This window comes from Sorex araneus, chromosome 7 (assembly GCF_027595985.1).
Source record: "Sorex araneus isolate mSorAra2 chromosome 7, mSorAra2.pri, whole genome shotgun sequence".
In the NCBI taxonomy this organism is placed as follows: Eukaryota; Metazoa; Chordata; class Mammalia; order Eulipotyphla; family Soricidae; genus Sorex; species Sorex araneus.
Genome location: NC_073308.1, coordinates 76,340,532 through 76,362,471, shown reverse-complemented (window position 1 = coordinate 76,362,471; position 21,940 = coordinate 76,340,532). Strand labels below are relative to the sequence as shown.

At 55.0% G+C, this 21,940-nt stretch overlaps 1 non-coding gene across 1 annotated transcript; it reads right to left on the bottom strand.

Annotated features, from left to right (window-relative positions):
* Positions 1–3,621: 3,621 nt before the first annotated feature.
* LOC129406718 (U2 spliceosomal RNA) lies at positions 3,622–3,818 on the bottom strand. The gene has a single exon (XR_008631188.1). It is a non-coding gene; the product is annotated as a U2 spliceosomal RNA (small nuclear RNA).
* Positions 3,819–21,940: the final 18,122 nt, after the last annotated feature.

Genomic DNA, 21,940 nt, shown 5'->3' with positions numbered 1-21,940 from the left:
TCTATGATGACGTGTCACGTGATCCAGGAATATGTTCATATGTTCACTCCTACGTGAGGCTCAGCCCGAGCATGTGGAAAGCGGCCTGGAGCATGGCAGTGGCTGGGTAGTGGAGGTCGGCTGCCGGGGCTGGGTCCCTGGGGTGGGAGGACTCTCACCCGCCCCCCTCTGGGGCACCCGAGTGGAAACAGCCTGGCGTGGAGTCCGGTGGCCTGGCTCTGGGGCCTCGTGTTATGCTCCCGGGAGAGCAGCCAAGAGTTCTGGAGGGTGGCCGCTGAGAGATCACCCGGCCGAGGTGTCCCTGCACCCACTGAGAATGAACGGGAGAAGGCGTGGAGACGCCTGGGTCCAAGACAGGTCAGAACTGCCCCGGTGACACCTTGCCCCCATTTCCCTCGGCCCCACGACAAGCCCGCAGACGCAGTGTCCAAACCACCAGAGAACTGGGCCCCAGGGCGGTGGCTTGGTTCCCTGGTCACAGGCCTATGGGCGCTCGTCTCTGAGTCCCGCCATCTCAGAACTGGAATGTTCCTTCAAACCTAAGCGACTTAGTGTGATGCGTAAGACGATCCTGTCCGGGAAATTGCTTTTAGCAAATACACGGCCGTGCCGGCGCATCTCCCGGCAGAGAGGGGGCGGGAGGAAAATGGCATCGCTGCCAGGCTGGGCGGTGCCCGGGGGCTGGCGGGGCGGGCGGGGGGAGCCTGTGCCCACACCCTCGGCCTCGCCAGCCCAGCCGGGCGCTTCCTGCTGCAGGTCCCCGCGGCCTGCGGGCGCTCGCTGCCTTTGAAGCTCGTCCATCTTGTTTCACTTCCAGAGCCGGGACGGTGACGCAGCCCCTGGAGCCGCTGGCAGGGCCGGAGCTGGACGGGCTGTGTGCTGGAAGGAAGCCCCGTCCGCCCCTGGACGGGGTCCCGGCACTCTGTGCCAGGGCGTGCTGCCCGCGGCTCTCCGTGGACGGAGTCTGATGCAGAGCGTGGCCCGTGCCCCCGGCAGGCCCGGGCTGGTTCTGTGGGCAGCTCGGGCCGGCGTCTCCTCTGGCCTCGGGAGCGAGCTGAGGGGGCGGGGTGGACGGAGCCCTCACGGGCCAGGGGAAGGACTGTCCAGGCGGGCGGCATCGGGAGGGCTCCGCTCTACTGGGCAGAGCCCCTCTGAGTGCCCAGGCCCGTATGGCCAGCCCTGGGGCCCTCCGGCCTTCCCCAAGGCCAGCCCCTCCGCCCGGGTGACAGGGGGCAGCGAGCCCCAGGCAGGCTGGCTCGTGGCGATGGGAGTCCTCAGCCCCGTCTGTCACCACGGCACATGCCGAGAAATGGGCCCTCGCTGCATTCTGGAGGAATATCATGCTTAAATTAATAAGCCGCAACCGCTGTGTTGAGGAAATATTTCTGCGTTTCTATAAAGAACTTGACTCTATGCTCTTGACATGTTTAAAACAGGATCCAGTATCAGCAGATCGTACCTGCCCTGCCTTGGGGGTCACTCTCTCTCCCGCTAGTCAATGTTCGGAATATTTTATCAGACAGACTTAAGTCATAACACTGTGAAAATTCATCTGACGTGTTTTCCAATGTTCTTAAAGGACATTCCTAGATACGCAACTGTGGGTTTTTTTTTTTTTTCGGTTTAGGGGTCACACCCGGCGATGCTCAGGGGTTACTCCTGGCTCATGCACTCAGGAATCACTCCTGGTGGTGCTCGGGGGACCATATGGGATGCTGGGATTCGAACCTGGGTCTGCCGCGTACAAGGCAAACGCCCCACCCGCTGTGCCATCACTTCAGCCCCGGTTTTTTTGTTTTTTTTTTTGTGTGTGTGTAGATACGCAACTGTGAATCGACCAGTCCTTCCTTGCCATTTTGTCGTTGTTGTGTGTTTGTGTTTGAGGCCTGGCCCAGTGGGGCTGCAAGGCTCAGGGGAGTGACCCCCACTGTTGGCTGCGGACCCAGGAGTGAGGGGATCAGACTGGCAAGGAAGTGTCCTCACTCTCTGGCCCACACTCAGTCCCACACAATTTATACACCATGGACTGGAGCAACAGCACAGCGGGTAGGGCATTTGCCTTGCATGCGGCCGACCCGGGTTTGATTCCTCCATCCCTCTCAGAGAGCCCAGCAACCTACTGAGAGTATCCCGCCCGCACGGCAGAGCCTGGCAAGCTCCCTGTGGCATATTCGATATGCCAAAAACAGTAACAGCAAGTCTCACAATAGAGACGTTACTGGTGCCCGCTCGAGCAAATCGATGAGCAACAGGATGACAGTGCAACAGTGCTACAGTGCACTAAAACTAACTTAGTGTCTTAAACTTCTGGCCTCTTATGAGAAACAGAGCCGTCGATGAGTCTTAGCAAGTGTGAACAGTGGATCTTTTCATTGACTCCTGGGGTGTTTCTAAGTTCTTTTCATGCATACTTGTGTGTCCATAAATCACACTGTGGCACGCAGAGTGTGACAAGCACAAATAATCCACGGGTAGTTTTTCTTTTCTGAATTTTTTTGTTTTATCTTTAAACTTTTAACTATGTGTGATACTACATCAACTTAAATACTAAAATTGTATATTTTAATATGTGGCGATATAAAATTTCACTCTTTTGAAAATGGTCTTAAACTGACCAGCTTGGTCATTTCGGTCTGTCTAACACTCAATCTCAGCTCTTTACAAGAAAACCATTCATCAGATGGCTGGCATTTGGGGGCTCTTCGATTTGGGATATTATAAATCTTGCTGCTGGAATCATTCCAAGGCAGTTTTTGTGTGTGATTATGAGTTTTCACTTCTCAGAAATAAATTCTGGGAGCAAAACGTTGGGTCACATGACTGCCACACAGCCCGAGTTATAAGGAAGCTGTCAGGGGGCTTTACAGATGATTGTGGTAATTTGCATTCCCACCGGCAAGGCAGAAATAGCATATTTTATCTGCTTCTTCACCCAATTTAGGGCTTGTCACTGTCTTTAAATTTAGCCATTCGGGGAGGTGTGTAGTGAGATCTTAATGTGCGTCTAAACTGCTTTTCTCTCATTGCTTGTGATGTCAAACATATTTTCCATCTTTACACCCTTTCAGTAAAGATTTCTTTGTGTTTTATCCATTTTCTAATCGGGTGATTTATTCTAACATGCTTAAACAAGAGAAGTAGTTTATAGATTCAGGAGAACAGACAGTTCTCAGATATGAAACTTGCAATTATTTTGCTGTGGTTTGAAGCTCTTCTGTTGCATTCTAATAACAGAATTCTTAATTGATCAGAATTTTAGTATCGATGATCCTTTTGTACCAGTTTTTCTTATTTTGAATCATGATTTTGGTATAGAGTCCCAGAGTTCCTAACCCCAGTTTTCAAGTGCATTTCCAAATTTTTGTCCTAGAAATTATAATATTTTTGGTGTGGTGAAGGGGAGTTTGTATCTGAATGTGTCAAGAAGCTTTCCTCCATCAAATTTCTGTGATGCATTTGTCAAAAATCTGCATATGCCAGTTTATGGGGTCTCTGTCCAATTCCGTGGGCCATTGATCCCCATGTACGCTAATGCTACGTAGTAGCTACTTTGGAGTTTGCGTCCCCTCAGCTGACTGCAGACAGCCTGTGTTTTACCCCCCACTTAGTGTTTTACCCCACGTGCCCTATCCCTGCCTGAGCCCCTCTAGAAGTGCAGAGCCAGGAGAAAATCACAAGAACCTCTGGGTGGCCCAAAAACTAAATAAAACTTGAGAATTTAATAATTCTGTAATTGGTTCCTCCCATTTACCTCCCTTATTTATTTCTTTTAAGAACAGATGCAACACTTGATCTTAGCCAAAAGACTGAGAAGCGATCTCTTATTATCTAGTTCTCCCTCTTGAAGAACCCGGCAAGCTACCGAGAGTATCCTGCCCGCACGGCAGAGCCTGGCAAGCTCCCCGTGGCGTATTCGCTATGCCAAAGTCAGTAACAATGATGAGTCTCATTCCCTGGACCCTGAAAGAGCCTCCAATGTGGCACCATTGGGAAGGGCGAGGAAAGAGAGGCTGCTAAGATCTCAGGGCTGGGATGAAGGAGACATTAGTGGTGCCTGCTCAAGCAAATCGATGAACAATGGGATGACAGTGAGTGATACAGTGTTTTATTATATAAATTATAATTATATATATTGTATAAATTATATAAATACAGTGATTTATTTCTCTAATGATTCGTATTTCTTTTTTCTACATGTGACTTTTATAACACTCTTGTCTGCACCTACCAAAAAAAACTCTCTTACTGGAAGCTGGAAAAGGTCATGCTAAATACCTTATTTATTATGTTAAATTTCCAATCAAAAGAGAGTATATCTCTACATCTATTTTGACCTTTATCTGATTTCTCCAGATTTCAGTTTCGGCATACACACCACACACAAACTATGTGAGATTCAGCCTGGGTATGTTTGTGTGAGTGTGATTGCTAGCGTGGTTTCCAAATTCCTCTGTTCGTTGCTAATATAAAGAAAGAGCAGCTACTTCTGCGATTCCTTTTGTCTCTTGGAACCTTGCTGAATCCATCTATTCGCTCTGTATTTTTTAAGATAAACAGATTTTTCCATGTAGACAACTGTGTTTCGCACACAAGGAAATTGTATCCCCGTCCCTGTTAATTGTGCTGTCTGTGCCCTCCAGTGCCTCGTGACTTTGAGTGGATGAAACTCGCTTTGTTCTGGCTGCAAGGGAAAATGTTCATCTTTCAGCAATAAGTATGATTAAGCTGTCAGTTTTTCATAAACGCTTTCTATTCAGTTGAGAAAGTGTATTGGACATTTTATAATTTGAGAGCTTTTGTCATGAGTGGTGGTACTGATTTTCTGCATTGATTTATACAATATATGATTTCCCTCCATAATCTTTTTGAGAAATTGCATTGACCTTTCTGTTTGTTGCATCAATATTTTACCCTTGGCATTCTCTAAGCATCTTTCCATATACTGCTGAAATCTACTCGCCAATATCTGTAGTATTAAAGATTCCATGTTGTTTATTTTGTACTTGTGGAGTTGAATCTGGGTGATATATATCCTTTAGCAGGTCAACTGGAAAACATACATTATTCTTCCCTTTTCTTGGAGATGTTATGTAGACTTCAGATTAATTTTGGAAGTTTAGTAAAATTAACTAACAAAATTGCCTTGATTTGGATAGATATCTTTTAAGAGATATAGAATCCATAACATAACATGAAGTTAATTTCCTTAAAGGTCTGGAGTGATAACACAGCGGGTAGGGTATTTGCCTTGCAAGCGGCCGGCCTGGGTTCGATTCCTCCGTCCCTCTCGGAGAGCCTGGCAAGCTACCGAGAGTATCCCACCCACACGGCAGAGCCTGGCAAGCTACCCATGGAGTATTTGATACGCCAAAAATGTAACAAGTCTCACAATGGAGACGTTACTGGTGCCCACTCAAGCAAACCAATGAACAATGGGACAACAGTGCTATAGTGCTAATTTCCTGAAACGTTATAGAACTCTGGGCTGGAGTGATAGCACAGCGGGTAGGCATTCTCCTTGCACGTAGCCGACCCGGGTTGGATTCCCAGAATCCCATACGGTCCCTTGAACACTGCCACACTGCCATGGGTAATTCCTGAGTGCAGAGCCAGGAGTGACCCCTGTGCATTGCTGGGTGTGACCCAAAAAGAAAAAAAAAGGTTATAGAATTTTCCAAATTCTGTCTTGTAATTCACAAATTGTGCTTGTGTGTTTACTGATGTGTTTATTGGGATACTGTTGGCACATAAGTCACTAAGCCTAGGGGTATTATTTCCCATCTCCTGCAAGTACACACACCACACCACCCCCCAGGCACCAGCTAACTCCTCAGCCACAGGCGGGCCCTCGGCCCCGAGCACTGCAGGGAGCCTCTGTGGCCGCGTGAGGTGAATTGTTCCAGGGCTTGGCTCCCTTGCCTGGCGTCTCACATCCCACAGATGCTGAGATCATCAGCAACTGACATTTTCCTTCCAACTTAGTCTGCTTGGTCTCGACCGTTCCGGCCATCCTTGCTGTTGCTTGTGGGGGAATCGGTCTGTGTAACGCAGATTTTCAGTTTGTATGTGTAGAATTCCTAGCTACTGATTGCTAATCTCTTTGTGATCTGATGTCAGCACAGCCGACGGCCACAGCTTTGGAAGCCACCCTCGCCTCCTTGTTCTTCTCCCTGTGAGGGTTCCCGACGTTTGTGCATTACCTTGATCTTTTTAGGGAGTCAGGGCTTACTTTTACAAATGTTCATCAGTTATTTTTACTTTCTCTTTGAATTATTTTTGTGCTTATCTTTATTACTTCTTTTCTTTCAATGAATTTTGCTAATTAAAAGAAATTTCCTAAAGAGGAGCTTAGATTTTCTTATGTTTTCAGTATCTAGTGTATGTATTTGAGTCTTAAAATTTCCACTTGATAATCTTTTCCTAGATTTTAATTTTTCACTGAAATGTATTTTTGTATCCCTCCAGACTTAGTCTTTGACACATGGATTAATTGAAAGTGTGTGGTGGCCTTGCACGCAGCTGACCCCGGCTGGATATCCCCGAGCACATAGGGCCATCAGAGGGCCAGGAGCCCTCCCCGGGCACCTCTGGGTGTGGCCCAAGGACAAAACAAAACAAAAGCGTGGCTCAGCTTCCAAATAGTTTGAGGGTGGTTTTTTTTTCATTATTCTGTTATTCATTTCTAGTTTGATTACATTTTTACAGATGACATTAACTTCTAACTCGATGAGGTTTGCTTGATGGCCGGAAGAGTGGTCTCCGCCCGCTGTCCATGTTCTCCGGACTCTAGGGAGCAGCCCTGCGTCAGTCAGACCCCCGTGAAGAGGGTTTCAGTCCGTCCGTGCCCACCTCCCTTCTCTTGGTCCCGCCAGTTGCGGGGGAGGCTTGTACCTTCAGCGAGTGGCTTTCCTGCCCCTTTCAGCCACCCACGCTGGGAAGCCCACCTTCCTGCTGCCCCACGAGGGCCCGACGCTCTGAGACGGACGCTGCTGCGTGTCCCTGCTCAGTCCTTCATCAGTATGCTTTCCCCGGGGTTTGACTTTTGTCTTCCGAAGTGTTTCCCATCCTCTCTCCCAGCTGACTTAGCAGCGATTCCCTGGAGACGGCAGAGCAGCTCACGCTGGGGCGAGCCCGGAACCCGTTCCTGCCTCTGGATGCAACCTACATCCTGCCAGGTGAGCCAACATCTCTCCGGGAAGCTGGGCTGGTCCTGAAGGTCCCAGTGGCAGGGACGGGACGTACGGGACACGCCTGACGTCCACTTGGGATCACTCCCTTTTCACTGAGTTTGGTAAGCAGAGGTGCGGGTCAGGCGTCTGACCTCAAATTCTAGGTGTGATCACCCAGAGCTGTCCCCAGATCCTTTCGGGGACTTTGGTGTCAGATGAAACTTAAGGATGCGTGTTCCATATGCAATATTTTGTATTTTAATTCTTCTCTGTCCCTAGCCTTGTTTTACAGAGGAAAGGAGGCAGCTCATAGAAAACATAATGATAAAAGAAAGCAACTTAGAAGTAAAATATAGTTGCTAAATAAAACCAAACCCATTTTTATGTTAATACTAACTTGCTGGTGACTGGTGGGCTGGAACTATAGCACAGCAGGTAGGGCATTTGCCTCGCAGACGCCGACCCAGGTTCGATTCTTCGGTCCCTTTTGGAGAGCCTGGCAAGCTACCGAGAGTCTCCTGCCTACATGGCAGAGCCTGGCAAGCTCCCCATGGCGTATTCGATATGCCAAAAACAGTAACAACAAGTCTCACAATGGAGACGTTACTGGTGCCTGCTCGAGCAAATCGATGAGCAATGGGTCGACAGAGCTACAGTGCTAACTTGCTATAACTTGCTTTCTTTACAAAAATCTAGATGAGTGTTGGGATTCCTATAGGGCTTATACAACCCTGTGCATGGTTTTTATTTGTATTTGAAATTCACGTGAAAGTAAATTATACTATGTACTAATTTATTTTTGGTGAACTATGTAACAAGTTATGATGAAATATTTTATGTAAAAAGTGAAAGGGCAGCTTTTGTTCTAATATTCTTGAGAACTACTGGATGCAGGTAGTTCTGGCATATTAATCTTCTGTTATGATGCTTAGTAGAATTCAAATCGTGGAACATAAAATAAATAAGGCTGTGGGAGACTGTGCTCTCCTCCGGTAATTTCCCCAAAGTATCACATCTCTCACTGTAATGAGATTTAGATAATTAATAATTAAAACAAATACTTTCTAATAAGTCTAGAAATTTTTAATGTTCTTTCTTGCTACCTCGGGAAGATTCATCTCCCCCCATAACTATAGATTGCACTCTGTGAGGAATAATAATCAAAGCTACTGGAGAACAGAGCACTTTAGTATGAGCTGATACAGTCAGGAAGTTGGGATGTGCAGCCTGATGGAAGCTATCAATCACTACAAGAGACCCGGTGAAGTAAATCCTCCCACCCAATCCTTCTCGTAGACTCCCAGGCCCCGGCTTCCCCCGGAGCGTCCCGTGTCACACGGGGGTCCTGGATGACCTGGAGCCACCCACGTGAGCAGGTTCTGTTCCGAGAGTCCCCGTCCCTGTGTCCGGACCCTCCGTGCTGAGGATCTCCCTGACGGTGCTGGCGCACGCCCGCCCCGCGGGCTCCTCGGCGGGGACGCGAGCAGCCCCGCCACAAATTGAACCGATCCTGAAAGTAAACGTCCCAGGCTTCCTTTTCCAATTCCTTTCCCAACTGTGGGCAGCTACGGAGTCGTCCATATTCAATTTTAAAGTTCCCTGGAATGTTTGGTTAGAAAACGAAAATACCGTGGAAGCGGCTCGGACGGGGTGCACAGCTGTTTCCAATGAGCGCACGGCCCTCGCAGTGACGGTGGAACTTTCTCGGGGGCAGCGGCCTTGCCGCTGAGGCGGCTGTTCCTGTGCGGTGGTTACTCGGGTGCCAGCGAAAGAGCAGGTACCCAGCTGGGGCTCCCAGCCATCGAGCCTGCAAGAATAAGAATTTTAATTTAATTTAGTTTTAATTTTGCTTTCAGACGTGAAGGAAAACACATATAGAATTCAAACATGTGGTGAATGCTATCTTTTTCCCCTTACTTCTCAAGTCATAAATGACTCAACTCTTGGAACAAAGACTCAAACATAAAGTTGGAAAACCCGTTCCCTCGCCTTCCTCTGACTTCTTCCACACTCCCAAGGAGAGAGGTCAGTATGCTCACTGTGTTGGTGCTTTCCCAGATGACCCTCTACCCATAGCCACACGGGCCCCGGCGCCACACGTGCACGTACACACACACACACACACACACATGTGCACACACACACACGTACACATACACACACGTGTGCACACACGCACACGTACACACACACGCACATGTGCACACGCACACATACACACACATGCACATGTGCACACATGCACACGTGCCCACACATGTGCACACACGTGTCGTACATACCCTAGCGGGTGTGGGCTCTGTCTGGGAGTAGGTGTCCTGGCGAGCACAGAAAGCAGAGTGAGGGGGTCACTGGGCTGGGCACCTGGGCCCAGCACCACCCCTGCTGCAGATTACACCCCAGGCACTTGGCCTCTCCTGCCTCTCGGCGTTCAGCTAGAGACCAGAACCAGGCTCGGTCTCTGTCCCACACGCTGCTCAGAGACTCGGGGTCCCCTCCCGCCCTCGTGACCTCAGACCTCGGGACTTCAGGCTGAGCCGGCTTCGTAGCAAGCACTCCTCGTCTCTCCCAGACTCCGTCTGTGTCTGCGTCTCCGAGTCTGTGTATATGCCCCCCGCCCCCTCCCCCGGTTCTGTTCTCTGGGAAACCTTGGTCAGTACTGGACAGGAGGCACAGTAAGACTCGCATGGCAAAGTCCAGACAACATCATCCCAAGACGCCACACTGAGACCGAACCCACTAACCGGGTCTCCATGGCATCAGCAATGCTTGGACAGCGAATGACCCGACAGCTGTGGACAGAGTGGCTCCACCACCAGTGCTCACTGACCCTCAGGAATGACACAGCTGCAGGAAGGTGTCTCCTTGCGGCTGCTGTCGGCCGACTACCGGTGGCCACGCTAGAACTTTGGGGGTATTGACGATGCTCGGTGCTCTGGTCGTGAAGGGGGCTATGTGGGTTAGTGACCCTTTGTCTGAGATCTGGGAATGACACACTGAAAGCAAGAAGTATGGTTTTATGCAGCTCTATCTCACTCAAGGTAATTTTGCAAATAAAGGAAGTGAATTTGGAGAATAAATCTCTCCTTTCCACATAGGAGAGAACAAGAAAGCATTTCAAAGCTAATTAGTCAAATTAACAAATTAAATTGTTAGTGATTTTTAACAGCATCCTTTATAATTTTTAATATTAAATCACCAACAAACATTCTCTATCCTTAGCTGCGCTTTCATTGTCTTCAAGGAAGACAATTTAGAAGAATTTCAAAGCTAACGCATCACCTTCTCTTGGTGAGTAAAGAGAGACGCACTCTGAGACACAGCCGGCCGCCGTGCTCTGGTTCAGGGTCCGTCTGAGTGGTTCCTGCAGGGGTGGTGGGCGGCAGCTCCAGATCCAGCCGAAGGCCGCAGCTGAGGGCAGATCAGTCCCGGGGGAGAAGGTTATTTGGTGTGTTCTTTGGCAAGAGGCAGGTAGAGTTCTAGAATAACACTCTGCATAAAACCGGTTGGCAGTATGTCTAGGGAGAGCTCTCTGCCATTCCAAATTATGGCGTGCATGTTTGAGCACACGCAACAGAACGAGCACAGCTCTCGTCTTTCAGAAACTGCCCAACAGATGATTCTGATTTATATTTTGCTCTAGTACAATATTTCATTCATTCTTAATTAAATGTTTATACAGCTCAAATGTAGGTGAACGTGCAATGATGTGTTTGATTCGAATTCTGAGTAAGCTGTGCCGTGTCCCATCACGAGGGGTGGAAAAGGCATATTATTTCGGACCATTTTCCAGTGAAACAAACCTTTGTGTTCCACACAGAGCATTTTATGGCTGCTCACTCCCTGCTCTGCTCAGCAATTAAAATGCTCGACTTTGTGGGCATTCCGAAGAGCGGTAATGATTATTATGAGCCGCCTTCAACGCACTGTTAGCTTCACATGCCATTTTGGACACTGAAACAATGCAAGTTTTAGAATTTCAAAATTTCTACACCTACAAAACAGAGTCCGTCTGATTTTTGAAATCTTTAACTCAAACTGATTCAGGGAAATTTATGAATACTCCCTCTTTAGAAAGGTTTTATGGCAATGTCATTACCTAGTGCGCATATAAACCTCCTTTCTGGGAATCTGATGAGCGGACGGGGGATATAAAACCCCGCCGTGGACGCGGCCACCAGGAGCTCTACACGGGCGGGGACAAAGGGCCCATCCTGACCGGGCAGCCCGCGTGTGGCCACATGCCGCTTGGACCTTCCTCCTGGACACTCTCCTTGCTGGCGGCCACAGGTCACTGAGCGTCAGGAGAGGGCGAAGGGGGAAATGCATTTAAATCGTCTTTCTCCTCGAGACTGAGAGCCCAAGTGGGGCGGAGGCAGCAGAGACCATGTTCAGAGGCTGGTGGTGCCCGGGGAAAACCCCACACGAGGGCCGGGTCAGCCTCTCCCGTCTGTAGGGAGAACCCAGCATTCACAGCCAGTGCTCATGTCTTTTTGTTTTTGTTCCCCCTGTGGATCTGCTGCTCTGGGCCTCCATCCTGCACTGATCTGGATCAAAGGGTGCTAGAACAAGAGGCGGCTTTCTCCCGGTGTCCCGGCCTCTCCCGGTGTCCCGGCCTCTCCCAGTGCCCTGGCCTCTCCCGGTGCCCTGGCCTCTCCCGGTGTCCCGGCCTCTCCCGGTGCCCTGGCCTCTCCCGGTGTCCCGGCCTCTCCCGGTGCCCTGGCCTCTCCCGGTGTCCCGGCCTCTCCCGGTGTCCCGGCCTCTCCCGGTGTCCCGGCCTCTCCCAGTGCCCTGGCCTCTCCCGGTGTCCCGCCCTCTCCCAGTGTCCTGCCCTCTCCCGGTGCCCTGGCCTCTCCCGGTGTCCCGCCCTCTCCCAGTGTCCTGCCCTCTCCCGGTGCCCTGGCCTCTCCCGGTGTCCCGGCCTCTCCCGGTGCCCTGGCCTCTCCCGGTGTCCCGGCCTCTCCCAGTGCCCCGGCCTCTCCCGGTGTCCTGCCCTCTCCCGGTGTCCCGGCCTCTCCCGGTGTCCCAGCCTCTCCCGGTGTCCCGGCCTCTCCCAGTGTCCTGCCCTCTCCCGGTGTCCCGCCCTCTCCCAGTGTCCTGCCCTCTCCCGGTGTCCCGGCCTCTCCCGGTGCCCTGGCCTCTCCCGGTGTCCCGGCCTCTCCCAGTGCCCCGGCCTCTCCCAGTGTCCTGCCCTCTCCCGGTGTCCTGCCCTCTCCCGGTGCCCTGGCCTCTCCCAGTGCCCTGGCCTCTCCCGGTGTCCTGCCCTCTCCCGGTGTCCCGGCCTCTCCCAGTGCCCCGGCCTCTCCCAGTGTCCTGCCCTCTCCCGGTGTCCTGCCCTCTCCCGGTGCCCTGGCCTCTCCCGGTGTCCTGCCCTCTCCCGGTGTCCTGCCCTCTCCCGGTGCCCTGGCCTCTCCCGGTGTCCCGGCCTCTCCCGGTGTCCCGGCCTCTCCCGGTGCCCTGGCCTCTCCCGGTGTCCCGGCCTCTCCCGGTGCCCTGGCCTCTCCCAGTACCCTGCCCCCTCCCGGTGCCCTGGCCTCTCCCAGTGTCCTGCCCTCTCCCGGTGCCCTGGCCTCTCCCAGTACCCTGCCCCCTCCCGGTGCCCTGGACCCTCCCGGTGCCCTCAGGGCCGGGACGGAGCCGCTCAGGAGTGACGGGAAGCAGAAGCTTCTCGTTGGCCCCTCTGGGCCTGCCCCCTTGCCTGCCTCTCCGCACTCCTTCCCACTGCCCCTTGCTTCCCCCCTCCCCTAGTCACTCTCCTCCTCTCCCCGCCTCCTCCCTTTCCCTCTGTTCCTCTAGCCCCTTCTTTCTTTCTTTCTTTCTTTCTTTCTTTCTTTCTTTCTTTCTTTCTTTCTTTCTTTCTTTCTTTCTTTTTCTTTCTTTCTTTCTCTCTCTCTTTCTTTCTTTCTTTATCTCTTTCTCTCTTTCTCTCTTTCTTTCTCTCTTTCTCTCTCTCTTTCTCTCTTTCTTTTCTTTCCTTTCTTTCTTTCTTTCTTTCTTTCTTTCTTTCTTTCTTTCTTTCTTTCTTTCTTTCTTTCTTTCTTTCTTTCTTTCTTTCTTTCTTTCTTTCTTTCTTCCTTTCTTTCTGCACCCCCTTTCAGGGAGACCTTCCAGGCCGGGGGTGCAGCTCTGCCCCGTGCCTCGGAGCAACCTTCCCAAGTGAGGCTGGGAACTGAGCTGCCCTCTGAGCTCGCCAGGGCCCCAGCACCCCAGACCTCGCTCAGAGGCCGACACCCCCGCCCACAAGGAGGCGGCCCGGGGTCCCCCAGGAACAGCCCGGGCCCTGCTGAGGAGCACACCAGGAGGCGAGGGGCCCTGCCGGAGATGCAGGGGGGTCTGGCGGGCTCGGGCCTCGGGGGCAGCTGGGCCGAGTGCGCAGAGGGACCTGGGGGTCTCTGCTGCTCCTCTGGAGAAGGGCGACACGGGGGGCGCTGCCAACGGGGTGGGTCCCCGGCATCCCTACAGTCTCCTGAGCCCCACCGGGGACCCGGGCACAGTGTGACCCTGAGCACTCTGGGTGTGACCGAGCAAGCGGGAAGATACAGAGCACCTGGGAGGGGGGCTCGGGGCGAGGCTGGCGGAGAGAAGCCAGTCCCCCAGGACCGCCAGGGCGATGTCCTGGGCCAGACACTTCTCCAAAAATAGTTCAGCCCTTTCCCCCAAATTCTGACTTAAAAATAATGTTCATTCTATTTCCTTTAATAGTAGTCACCATGTCACGTTGTGGAGGGGGGGTTCTCAGCTGCTCATAAATACAGAAAGTCTCTTCCGAACCAATACCCCCGTGGCGTGTTTTGCTAGAAAAGTAAGAGTTACCAGATTCAGTCAGCCTCCGGGACTCTGACAAAGAGGAGGGACACTGAGGCTGGGAAAAGGTCCTTCTTTAGGTGCATTTTCTTTGGGGTCTTCTCCGAATGTCAGCATTTTCTGACTTGCTGCTTTTCTTAATGGGAATCTTAAACTTAAAAAAAAAAATCCACCCCAAACTAAAAATAAAAAATAAAAAAGTGGACAATCACATCCAAAATTTATTGTACATTTTCTACGTAAATAGTTTTATACCTCCCAAATGTTTTACCCGTGGACACAGACTAAAATACATAAAGTAACAGTGCTGCCGACGGGAAGTAGAACCGGGAATTTCCAGAAGGAAGTTCTGGGAGGGGATTTCCCAGCAGCCCGCCCCGAGGCTGACCGCTCTGTGCTCGGGACCGAGGCCCAGTCAGTGACTCTGGGGCCCTGCAGGGAGTCTCTCGGGGACTCTGTGCCATCACGCCCCAGCGGCTGGCACGGCCGGGGCTGAGTGCCCCGTCCCCTTGGTCCCTCCGTGTCAGGGGAGCAGGGCCTGGGGGGCGCTGAGGGCACGTTGGGGCGCACCCCGCGTCTGCTTACTCTGGACTGTGTCGGACTGGGCGTCGGCTCAACCCTTGTCTGGCAAAGGAAGGAAAGTCGGTCAAGCTGAGGCCCTGGGGCTCAGGGAGCACTTAAGTGGAAATACCCTGGGGCTCAGGGAGCACTTATGCCCCGGGGCTTGGGGAGCACCTCCGTGGCGGTGCCTTGGGACTTTTGAGAGCCCAGATGGCAACGAGCCAGGGCTGGTAGCCTGCTCGTTTGGCCAGAGCCCCTGCGTCTGGGCGGCTGCTGCTCTGGGCGCCGGAGGCCCCGCAGGGGTGTGTCCTGGTGTGGCACGGCTGCGAGTCCCCACAGACCGTGCCCTCAGGGTTCCCGAGGCCACAGAGGGGGGAGCCTGAGCGCTGGGCTGGGGTAGAGGCTTCCGGCAGGTGCCGACCGCCTGCCCGTCGCCCCTGGGCACAGGGCACATCCAGAACGGCTGAGCCGGCCCCGGCAGAGCGTGAGAAGCCCTCGCAGACGTGTCTGCCCTCTCCGGGGTGGGCCCAGCTGACCCTCTCCCTGCCCTCCTGGCTGACCGCCGGGACAAGGCCTCGGCCAGAGCTTCGGGAATCGACACCACGCGCCTGCCCTGCCGCCTGTGCCTCTGGTGCGGGTGGGATGCAGGCTCAGACGCCGGGTCGACACCAGGTGACCCGACTCCCGGGCCCGGCCTCCGCCCAGGGAGCCCTACCCGGCCGCCTCCCGCACCAAGGCTGTGCCCAGTCTCTGGGACCCCTTCAGGAAGAGCCGGGCAGCCCCTCCCCGGCGGCCGGGGCAGTTGCGGGGGGCAGTGGCGTCCAGGACAGCGGGAAGGAGAAGCCGTGCCCAGTGCTCGCACCCTCCCTGGCTGCACCTGGTCCCGGGGTCAGGGCCGGGGGCGGGGGAGGCTTCTCGCTCGGCCCCTCTGGCTGCAGTCAGAGCCGGCGAGGGCTCGGCGGGGACGGCTGCTCGCCGGGACACGGGCTGACGTGGAGGGCTGGCCACTGGCCACCCCTCTGGGGGCCTGACTCGGGGCTGCGTGGGGAAACAAACCCGGGCCCACCGCGGATCACGGTATCATGTGTTCAAGTGGGGAGGGCATTTGCCTTGCATGTGGCCGACCCGGGTTCGATTCCTCTGCCCCTCTCAGAGAGCCTGGCAAGCTACTGAGAGTCTCCCGCCCGCACGGCAGAGCCTGGCAAGCTCCTCGTGGCGTATTCGATAGGCCAAAAATAGTAACAAGTCTCACAACGGAGACGTTACTGGTGCCCTCTAGAGCAAATCGATGAGCCACGGGACGACAGTGACAGTGACCACCTTTCAGACGATTGGCTCGTGAGCTGGTGCTCATCATCCTGGCTCCAAGGGCCCCAAAAGTGGGCGTCCAAGCCCGTGTCCCGACTGTCCACGCACACCCCCAGCCCCAGTCTCCAGGGAGAACACAGCTGCCGACCGCCTGCTGGGAATCCGTGCGGGGAGGCAGGCCCCCGGCCCGGCTCTGTCCTGCTGCAGAGGGCAGCCTTCAGGCCAGACCTGACGTGGAGTCTCCTCCCGCCCCAATAGGTAGGACAGAACGCATGTTAGGAACGCAGGAAGAGCGAAATAAACAAAACACCTACTTACCAGAGTGACAAAAGAAGCCTGGTTTGGGGAACATGGATGATCCCAGAAAATCCCAGTCCCCTCCGGCTTCCCGCAGAGCACGCGTGCCCCCTGGCCCGGCTCCCTCCTGCCACAGGAGGCCTGAGAGGTATCAAGGCCCCGTGTCCCCGTGTCCAGGGAACTGCCGTGGAGGGCCCGCGGCCACGCCAGGCCCCGCTCAGCACCCAGGGCCTTGTTGGTGTGTAGAACGCGGGGCTTGACCAGTCATACTGGGGGGCCGCAGCCTGCCCAGAGTGGGGGACCAGATGGCCCGGCAGATTGGCGATTTATGAGTGCACCTTCATCTCCCCTGGACATGACGGATGGAAGGTCACTGTCCCCCATCTGCCACGCGGCCTGGGATAATGGAGTGCTGGGCCAGGCCTGTCACCTAGACAGGTGCCTACTGGAGGGGGAGCACCCCGCCCCCCACCCCGAGCCATGGTCCCACAGCTCGACGGCTGGAAGGATTTATCTCCGTGTCCGAGACGGGCTCTGATGGATGGACGGTGAAAGCCCAGTTTCTGTCTGAAGCAAAAAGCAGCTGGGGTTAAGTCTTCTGAAGGAGAGTTCTACACTTTCCATCGCAAGAGAGGCTACTTCTATTTCCCCTAGTTTCTTCGGAGAAACCAGGAGACCTGATTTCTTCATAACAAGAAGCCATTCACCTCTCAAACCCCGTTGGAGCTTCTGCAAAATATTATGCAAAATTCTGCAACACTCTGCAAAATATTATGCACAGCCTCTGATTTATATCTCGGTAGTGTTAGGTATAAGCAATGCCACGTAAAAGTGCTATTCATAATTTTCATTTCTTCGTGTTCTATGCATGTACGTAGGCAAATAGATATTATTAACTATATAATCAAGCGGAGGATGGAATGGAAGTTTAAGAAAGAGGCTGGAAGGGAGAGAAAAAAGAGTAGAAAAAATTATTTAATTTTTTATCCAAACTTGAAAAACCCCAGTATTTGGACACATTTGCCAAAATGAATTTTTATGTTATAGTTAAGTAAAATACCCTGAATATCAATTATTGGAAAGAATCTGGCTGGTGTTTAAAAAAAAAAAAAAACAGTGAAGCAGGCAGTTTGTGGGTTTGTGGCCGGGCTTCCTCTTTGCTACTCATTCCCGAGTTGGGACGGCCGCCTGCCCTGCGTGGCTGGACTCCGGCAGGCGGGCTCTGGGTGGGAGAGGCGGGGGGGGGGGGGGTGAGGGTGCCCGCGCGTTCTCGCAGCGCTGGGGGCCGTAGAGCTAGGGGCCACCCTCCTGAGCCTCCGGCTGTGGAGGCAGGAAGCCAGCTGCGTCCCGACCCTGAGGCCGTGCGGAGACCCGGGCACCAGGAAGCACATTAATCAGATCGAAGTGTCCACAGCATCCCGTGTTACTTATTTATTTCTGCAGCGACGTTTAACTATGGTGTTGCTTACAGGTCATTTACTCCTTATTACCGCTCAATGTTTTTACAGTTAGAGCCCTTTAAAATCTCGAGCATGCATGGGACAATCAATGAGATGAGATGGCGTGGAAAGATCGCACACGTCCTATCATAAAGCCGTCCATCATATCCCTGTGTCCATGCTTATGCTATTTGCATTACAAAGGAGGCACAGTAGCATTTCAATAAATGTGCTTTTAATTAGGAGGGCACTCGCCAGCGTCCCAAATTGAAAGCCATTTTTCTTCCCTCCGTCTAACCCTGTTGCAATTTTGAGGGACCGCGTGATCTCCTTAATCTAATTTAATTTTATTTAATTTGATTTTTTTTTTCAGTTCTTGGGTCACAGCCAGCAATACTCAGGGCTCGCTCTTGGCTCTGCACCAGGCCTTGGGGACCAGATGGGGTGCCCGGGACGGAGCCGGGGTCATGCAAGGCAAGCGCCCTGCCCACCCGCGGGGCTGTCCCTCCGCCCGGCCCTCTGACATTCCCTTCCTTAGAGGCAGGCAGGCCTTAGCTTCTCCGGACTCACTGTGAGATCTCGGGCATGGAAATACTGTTGGTTTTCCACAGAACTTGGTCCTGCGATGCAGTTTTAAATTATTACTTCATTAAGTAAAATGAGTTGACAGGAGTGGCCGCTTTGGGAGTGAGCCCATCTCTACGCCCACCACGAGGTGGCCCTGTCCCCTCTCCACTGCCCGGGGCCCTTCCCACCGGGTCCCCTTCTCAGTCACGCTTCTCTGGCCAGGGCCCAGGCTGCTTCTGGTGGACGCCGCTCCCTGCTGCTCCCTGCCACAGCCGCCTGCCGGGGTCGCTCTGCTTTTCTCCTCTGGCCCCTGCCTCACTCAGGGGAGCAGGACGCCTTCCCGCTGTCCCTGGTGAGGGAACTGCACCCTCGTTGCTCGTGTCCGAATCCCCTGGCTCGTGCTGTGACCTTGACTCCTGCTGGCAGCTCCTCCTTCCCATCACCCTGTGGGAGACGTTCCAAGCCCGGGTGGCTGCGTCTCCGACCACGACGGCCAGCCTGACCACGACGCCCAGCCTGCCCCCGGCCACCGACTCCTCCTGAGCCGAGTCTCAGCTACGGAAGAGCAAACGCGCAGCGGAAACGTACACTGCATTGCTGCTTACTTTTCCCACTTGTGTGCACACTGTATGGACTCACACGCGTGAGGATAGATGGTCATTCCCAAGGGGGTGAAGCCAGAGTCTGTGGCCAATCGGCGGGGTTCGGGGTGACCACGAGAAAGGGTGATTGTGGACCCTTGCTCAGCTGCTGAAAAGCGTCACACCACGCCGCCTCACGCGCCTGCAGACGAGCCTCTCCGGCCGGGCTTTGTGGGGGGCTGTCTCTCGGCACGCTCAGGGGCGGGGGTGGGGCAGGCTCAGCTCCGCGCCGGGCAAGCACCTGGACCCCTGACCTGCCTCCGCCCTTCTCTCGTTCTTCTCAGGGCAAGGAAGCCACTTGGCAGTTTGCCAGATAACAGTGACAAAATCAAGGACTGGGACGTCACATGTTTACAGCCCCCCGGATCACACGTTAGAGACCCGTGTCTTAGCCGACGCTCATCTCTTGCCCACCCAGGTGTGCAGGCAGGCTCACCGGTGCCCCGGGGAGCTGAGCATAAGGAAGGGCCCTGCTGAGGCATCCAGGGGCAGGGAGGAGGCATCCTGTGGAGGGCACAGCTCCAGGGGCGAAGGCCCAAGGCAGGAGTGGGGGAGGGGAAAGGGGGGCCAGGGGCGGCCGGCAGAGGGGTGGTTCATGGCGACAAGGTCTGTGAAGTGGCCGGCCTCCCGGGGGCAGCTGCGGGGAGAGACGCCAAGGACGGACGGCCGGGCAGGCAGTGCCACGTCTCCGGGGTCTGGTGGGGGCTGCAGACACACGCCCCCACACGCCACTACACATGCGGAAACAAGCCGTCCTCCTGCATCCACAGCTGACAGAGACCCTCTCTCCACACAGAGACCCCCGAGACGTGGGCCTGCGCGTCAGGCAGAGCTGCCGTACGGTGCCTCACGTGGGGCCCAGGTCTCTCCCAGTCGGCATTTACCATGCGCCGGAGTGCTCTCCGTGTAAACGTTGGGGCGGGCCCTCGCTGTGAACAGGCATGCCAGTGGCCAGAGCCTCCAGGCCTTATCTGTGTCCTGAGATCCTGCTCCAAGCCACGGCAGCACCACGCAAGCCCATCACGTGACTAAGGCGGGGGGGGGGGGGGAGGGCCTCGTCCCACCGGCCCTGCCTCACCCTCCCCGACTCCTGCACATGCCCTCCCAGGCCCTCCCCAGCACCCAGCTGATGGCAGCCCCCGAACGCCACCAGGCCAGGGGCCCCAAGCCAGCACGTTACCGGCAGGAGGGCCACACGCGTGGACGCTGCTCTCCGTGTGGCCCGCGCCTCAGAATGCAGCTGGGGTCTCGATGCAGGAGCTCCCGCCCCGTGTTGTGTGTGAGTGTGGGGGGGGCTGGGGGGGCAGGGCCTGCGGCCTCAGGACTGAGTTTTCTTAAGAGTGCAGAGATCCTGCGGATGGGCCTCAGTGTCCGCCAAGGGCTCTATTGCCTGGTGGGGAGCAGAAGTGCGGGACAAGCTCTGCGGGAAGGACTAAAGGGAAGGGACCACTGGGGCGGTGACTCCCTGGGGTTAGCTAGTGGGACGAGTGCTCCGACCTGTGCACGATGAAGGAAGAGGAGAACCGGGCGGGCTGCAAGAGCCGGGAGACACGGCCGAGTTTCCCAGGGAACAGGCTGGCCCCGCCCGGAGTCCTGAGGGCTGTGCCGGGGCCGTTTGGAGGGACGGTCAAACTCCTGAGCAGATAAAGCGGCGAGGAGGGCGCTCTGAGGGGGAGCGCTGGGACAAGACCCGGGCGCCCTGGGAATGCTCATGCACTCTGTGTGTGTCTGTGTGTGTGTGCGTGTCTGTGCATGCCTGTGTCTGTCTGCACGTGTGTCTGTGTGTGCCTGTGTCTGTCTGCACGTGTGTCTGTGTGTGTGCCTGTCTGTGCGTGCCTGTGTCTGTCTGCACGTGTGTCTGTGCGTGTCTGTCTGCACGTGTGTCTGTGCGTGCCTGTGTCTGTCTGCACGTGTGTCTGTGCGTGTCTGTCTGCACGTGTGTCTGTGCGTGCCTGTGTCTGTCTGCATGTGTGTCTGTGCATGCCTGTGTCTGTCTGCATGTGTGTCTGTGTGTGCCTGTTTCTGTCTGCATGTGTGTCTGTGTGTGCCTGTGTCTGTCTGCACGTGTGTCTGTGCGTGTCTGTCTGTCTGCACGTGTGTGCATGCACGTGCATGTCCTCAGGAAGGAGAAAGCTCTTGCTTCCCACTTGCACCTGTGACCTCTGCTCTTTCCACACACAACTGGGCGACAGGCTCTGTGTGCAGGGGGCCTGGATCAGTCTCAAGACTGCGTGGGCCCCGAGCACTGCCGGGAGGGAACCCAGAGCCATGCACAACTAGCCTCTGACCACCACTAGATGTGGCACAAAAGCAAAGCAGCAAAACTCAGCAAACTTCAGAATCAGGCCGGCCTACAGCAGGGAGGCTCACGCCAGGTGCCCCGAGCTGAAGAGGCCCCGGGATAGAGGGGCTGCTCAGCAGGGGCTGTGAGGAGACTGTCCCCAGGGCAGGGCCGCTGTGAGCACGTGTCCCACCAGCCTGGCCCCTGGCAGTCACTCACAGTCCCGAGAGCGGCTAATCACCCGCTAGTCACTGACATGAATTCCTGCCCATCATAAGCAGTCCCGGCCCCTGCTTGCCGCGGCCAGTAGCCTGGTCACCCACTAGGTTGCCAACACAGCTTCCATCGCCAGCGGACAGATCCCCTCTGCCCCCTCCGCAGGGCTCCAGGGAGCCGTGGGCAGGGATTGGGGGAGGGGCCTGGGAGTGTCCGTGTGGACAGTGGACTCAGGTGCCGCCCGGCCGCTGTCCTGGGCCTGGCGGGCAGGCGTGTCGAGCAGGGTTCACCACAGGCGCCCGTGGGTGGAGAGAGTGGGTGGACTCCCTCTCAGCTGCGACCCTCCTGTCCACTGGTGGGGTAGATTCTCCCTCCACACAGGGTCGTAGGCGGGCGCCCGTCCTGGAGGACCAAGGACACACCAAGAGCCCCTTTGTCCTCGCGCCCTTGGCCCCTCGCCCAGGCTCCTGCCCCCCCCCCCAGGGGCTCGGACCCTGCAGGCCCCAGGAGTCTGGGACGACACTCGCGTGTCAGGGGAGCACCCGGACCTCCCGAGCACGGACAGGGCGGGAGCCATGCGCCTCCGTTCCCCCGAGGAGCCCCCGAGTGGGCGCCCGTGACGGGGCAGGACCCTCCACCTCCTGCGGCTTCTCCTCC